At 28.1% G+C, this 6,048-nt stretch overlaps 1 long non-coding RNA gene across 1 annotated transcript; it reads right to left on the bottom strand.

Moving 5' to 3' along the window:
• Positions 1-2,325: 2,325 nt before the first annotated feature.
• On the bottom strand, positions 2,326-5,833 carry LOC117174069. Its single transcript, XR_004467251.1, has 3 exons — positions 5,762-5,833; positions 3,911-4,073; positions 2,326-2,419 (listed from the first exon to the last, which is right to left on the bottom strand). It is a non-coding gene; the product is annotated as an uncharacterized LOC117174069 (long non-coding RNA).
• Positions 5,834-6,048: the final 215 nt, after the last annotated feature.

Here is a 6,048-nt window from a genome sequence, read left to right as displayed (position 1 = left end):
ATTCGACTCACAAGTTACATTTAAAAAAATAAAAAAATGAAAATTTTGACGTTTAAACTTGTTTAATTTCTAAGGCTTTCCAATTAAAACAGTTGAGTGTTTAACGTTAAAATGTGACAACTAGAAATATTTTCTTTAAAAAAATTAAAAAAACTATACTGATAAATAATAATAATAACAATTCCAACACACAATAAAATATTTTTGATTGAGTTTCAACTTAATTCGTAATAACGATGTGCTGCTCTGGACGTACTGACGTTTTATAACCACGAAGTATTTATAGGTTAAAACGGTCACAACACAATTGATTATTTTCTAATAAATTATTATATTATTCTTACCTTTTTATAGTTTTCGGCTGACATTCCATCGGGCCTGGATGCTCTTCTGTAGGTCCAGATTCTCCAAAGATGTGTAAAGAACAAATATATGTATCTTTTGCAACGTTCCTGATTGATTTAAACTCGGAATCTTTACGTCCACACAACTTCACCCATTTATTGCATTTCCTGCACGCTTCCCGCGTTTTAAGTGGAATTTGATAATCGCATTATTAATTTCTGCTTTTCTAAATTGTAGGCATGGTTTAGGGAAAGAAATAGAATAAAAATTGCACAATTCGACGTACGCAGCTCTACTGCGATTACTACTTTTGCACAATCCGCAGCAGCAGCTCTTATGCGCTCCAACTTTTTTCCCCACAATCATTGGCATCGTATTTTCTCCTTCCATTTTTATTCACAAAAAATTCGCATTCCCGTTCAAAACTTTATTTTTTTAATAAAAACACTGCATTTCCTATGCAGTTCGAAAGATAGTCGTGCGTGTATGCAAAATTTAGAGAATAATGCCAGAAGTGTCCAATTGGCGGCGTAACCTTACTAAACCTATTTATTGCCGCGTTAATTTTAAAATTACAAAAGAATTATATTAAACACACTGAATTTAATTGTTGATTGTCAAATTTCTCACTTAAGAGTATTTGAAGAATAATTTGTTGATTAATGAAACAGAAATGAAGTGAACGTTTGAGTTGCACTTGTGATTTGTGAAGAATTAAAGAAAAAAGTATGTCTTTATGTTGAATCACCATGAACATTAATAATTTTTAAAGAATTAATGTACATATCTTTCCTGAAAGTATTCCGAAAATAATTTTTCTTACTAATGATAAGTGCTGAGGATCACGAATGGTAAGGTTATGAGTGTATATTTATCATTTGACAGGTTGCTCATTTTTTTGTAGGTTATTTTTCAGAAGGAGAGTGAATAAATAAAAAAAAGATTGATTGTAGACAAATGAAAAATATAAATGTTCACTGAAAAGCAATTGAAGAATAAGTTGTTTATTTATGCAAATGAAGCGAAGTAAAGTTTTTAATTGACTGCATTTGACGACTGCATCCGTGAATATTGAAGCCATTGTTTTAAAAAAATGTGTTCATGCTTAAATGTCATGAATATTATTAATTGTCTGAGAATGAATGTACAGTTTTTTCCTGAAAATATTCGGAAAATTATTTTTTTTTTATAATTACAGGTTTTCAGGATGAAAAATGGTAAGATTATGAGTGTACTTAAAAGTTGAGCGGATGCTAATTCTTTTCGAGAATACAAGTACTGTTATTGTAATAGAATAATGTTGTCGTTGCCGAGTTTTTTTCCGCCGGGTGTGAAGTTCCGAAAAGCGTGTAGTGATGTATTCTTCATTCACTGCTTACGAATATGGTCATGAAAATTGAAAAAAAAAATATTTTTAAAGCTCTAATCTTAAACAAATTAAAAAATAAATTTCTGTCTCAATTTTCGAAATTTTCAAAATAAATAATACATAATTTAAATAATTATTACAATTATTAAATAATTAAGAAGTACACTTATCTAAAAAAAAAGGTTTTTACAGAAATTTACTACTTGAAGCATTGACAAAATATTTAATTTCTATCAGAAAATATGATTATTTTTTACATTTTTCGCGAAAAAATAATTATTTAAATAATTTACATTTGTTTAAACAATTGAAAATTGTTTATGAAGACATCAATATTAAAATTATCCACAAGTAATTATGTGTATGAGAAAGACGACAGAAATTGCTAGAAAGTAACAAAAAAACGTAAAAATTGGTAATTTTTCAAGTATCACATATCCTTAACAATTTTTAAGCTCGATGTTGCAATATGTATGGACGTAAGTTCTTGCGTAAAAAAAATCTCTAAACTAGGAATCACATATACAACAAATGTACAATTCACCTTCATTTATTTCACTACTTGCTACCAAAATAAAAACATTAAAAACTATAATAATCTCAGATTATGAAAGGATCCAAGGCGAGGCGCTTCGGGAATTCCCACATAACCAAAGGTGAAGCGAGATCAGGTGAAAGTAGGTGATAACAGATGGCGGAAGAAATCTAAACAAGAATTTCTGGTCATTTACATTTCAAATAAAGTTTTCTACCTTACCAACATTCCTTTCCGTCAAAGTTCTGTCATGAGGAAATTCAATTTTCGGTTGTCAATTTTGACAATTACATTAGAGAGACTAAGGACGGTAAAAATTGATCTTTAATTACAAACTCTATCACCACATGCACCTTCTTTAGTACTGTTTATTTAATTTTCAAAACTTTCAACTCGACATCTTACTCCATGTGTACTTGACTTTGACGAAAATTAATGTCGGTTAAAAGTCTAGCTTTTCCACCTACAATTAACTTTTTTAGATCGGGTTGAAACTTTGCTGAATTATACTGATGTACAAACTAAAAAGATACATAAGTGACATTGCCGCTTAGGTCGACTTTTTCATTGCCAAGATAAAAAAATAACCCTACGCGGCGATGTAACTTATGTATCTTTTTAGTTTATACGGCAGTATAGTCCTACTGAACCAACATCAATTCACCAAACCATAGGTTGATTTATTAAGCTGTTAATATACACAGGCCTCAATTTTTCACATTGTCACGGATTTCTTCACCTTAATTTTAGTGTAACTTCTTGCATGATAATCCGATTGGACTTTTATGATAGTGTTTTGGAAAGCTGTTATCATATACTATACAAGTTTTATAAGGATACATTTATTGTTATCATTATTATTTTAACTTTCTTTTAAAAAAGCAAAATTGAAAATGATGTTTGAAAAAAACCCTATTTAAAAACAATTTATTTACAAAAAAAATATACTTTTTTTTTAACTTTTTGAAAGCATCTACAATAAAAAGTGTGTCAAAAATGATTTCTTGATTAAATTTCCATTTTTATGATTATCGTTGAAGAAATGAAATGTTTGAGATGAAATATATAACGTAATTTATATATTCCTGCATAGATAATTATCTGAAGAAAGTTTAATATAATTTTAAGGAACATTGAATCAAATCTAAATTAGAGTAGGAAAATATTTCCGGTACACTTTTTATTCTAAATCATTTAAAGAAGTATAAAAAAGCTATTTGCTTAAACAATTTTTGATATAAGTGGTTTTTCAAAAAATACATTTCAATTTTAATTGAAAAAAAAATAATAAAAAAATTATTTTGATATAATAGTCTTAAAGTAAATTAAAAGGACTTTCCAAATCACTATATAAGTCCTATCGGATCATCCTAATACAAGTTACACTAGCGTAATAGTGAGAAAGAAGTTAAATAATTTAAAAACAAGTTAAAATAAGTTAAGCATGTGAAAGTTATAAATTCAGCAACCTGTGTATTCACAATTGGTTGAGAAATGAACCTATGGTTTAGTGAATTCGTGTATGTCCACTAGGGCTATCATTTATCCAAAGTTCAAACTGATCAAAACAAAAAGAAAACAAATTCTGGTTGGAACACTTGACGAATTCTGCCCCACACATAGATCTTTGTTTATATTCCAACAGTTTAAATAAAACATACCACGTTAGTATCTGCAAATGTGAGAAGGTATCGTCTATCACTTTACTATTCTCATTCATCCTCGCTGCTCGATTCCTCGTCTACATGTCTTACTTCTAATACCGTATTCCGTACTTCTCGACTGCGACAAAAGACACATGCAAAATTTTCGTGCCAGGAATTCCTTAAAAATTTGAAAGTGGATAAAGGACATGTTGGAAAAAATACATTATTTTTCTACTTAATAGTCAAATTTTTAACCAAAAAGTATGATTTTTCAACAAGATTGTTAAGTTTTCAAGCAAACAGTTATTGCATTTTTGTACAATAGAAATGAAAATTCGACTGAAAAAAGGTGAATTTTTTAATAAAATAGACAAAGCTTTGAAAAAGATTTCAACTTTCATCCAAACAGATTTCAATTTAATTTTTAATACAAAAATATGAATTTTAAACAAAAAGTAAATTTTTTAGGAAATAGTTTAATTTTGAAGAAAACAGTTGAATTTTTAGGAGAAAGATGCAATAATTACGTTGAAAAATATAAACTTTTCAATCAGAAAATTAAAAAAAAAAGTTCATCGAAAAGACAATTCAGTTGACATATAAGCAACAAACTATGAATTTTAAACAAAAGGTTAATGTTCTACGAAGAGAGCTGAACTTTTAACACAAAAAAAATGAATTTAAAAAAAAAAAGTTTAATTTTCAACAAGAAGATATGTCTTTTTAATAAAATCGTTAAATTTTAAATAAAACAATAAAATTTATAACTACAAATATAACATTTAAGAGAATTTTTTTGCGAATTTCAAAAAATTACGTACATCAGTGAAGGACGCACCCCCCCTTTTTTTGATAATTCGTAACAAATGTTTTCGCCCCTCCCCCACTCAGATGTTACGTAATTTAAGTACGGTTTCTTATTCATTTTTTCACCACAACAAACCAATTGTCCAGAAAATACGTGAATTTTCAACGAAAGAACTCCATTTTGAACTAAAAGTGTCAATCGTAAAGAATAATTTATTCATGACAAAGTACAATAACTTTCAACCGGTTACTTCAATTTTCCAAAAGAAATATGAATTTTCTAAGAAATACTTTAAGTTTCCATAAGAAATTTTTTTATGAAAAAAAGAATAAGTCTGAGCAAAATACGGGAATTTTCAAAAAAATACTTGCTTTTCTTACCAAAAGTTATTAAATTAAGAAAAAATGTATTATTGAAACATGACACATTTTACAAAAAAAAAAATAATACTATTTTAATCACAAATTATGAACATTGTAGAGCAATGTTATTTTTGTGCAATATATATTTTTATATATTTAAATAAATCTTTTAATTTTCATGTCAAAAAACGAATTTTTACAATAACAGTTGCATTTTTAAGCATCAAATATTGATTGGTAACCACACACGTCAGTTACAATTTAAAAAATTTAATTTTTAGGTACACTGATCAATATTGAACCGCAAATAAAATTGGTACTTTAAATTTTAACCGAAACTAATTAATTCTCGACTAAAAACATAATATAGGTGATATTTTAGCCAAAACGGATTTTAATTTGACATTAAAAGCAGGTCTATCAAAAAAACCTTAGGTTCATTTCTTTAAAACACTGGAACAAATATTACTCCCTTCAGAAGGGGACAAGCGTTTGAAGTCTGTCAACTCCGCATTTTACATTTAACACATCACAATACCACGTGCGTTATTTTTTAAATGAAGTTAATGTTACAATATTATAAGATATATGACAACACATGAGAATCTTTGTAAAACTGACAAACAAAGGAAAAGTTGGAAACCCCCAATATATTAATATAAAATTCTTATTTTTTAAAATGAGTTGATGACTTACTGCGCTTGCTTGCTTTCTTTCTTTATATTCATTCTTCCTTCCTTCTTCGGTTTATCGTTTCAACGAAACACAACAGGTCACCGTAAATATGCGGTTGGTTGATTACTAATTTAACTTTCCACGAAACATCTGCGCCGTCATCTATGATTGGCTGCAAATAAGGCGGTAAATTAAAAATACTTATTGACTTTATGCGCATTCTTAATGTTTAACAGCACGAAGACATTTTAAACATTTTTTGAGTATAAATGCTTATCTTATTTGACATTCCCATACTAATTTTACGT

Source organism: Belonocnema kinseyi, chromosome 6 (assembly GCF_010883055.1).
Source record: "Belonocnema kinseyi isolate 2016_QV_RU_SX_M_011 chromosome 6, B_treatae_v1, whole genome shotgun sequence".
In the NCBI taxonomy this organism is placed as follows: domain Eukaryota; kingdom Metazoa; phylum Arthropoda; class Insecta; order Hymenoptera; family Cynipidae; genus Belonocnema; species Belonocnema kinseyi.
Note: the sequence above shows the minus strand (reverse complement) of the source record. Positions and strands in the feature narration are given on the sequence as shown.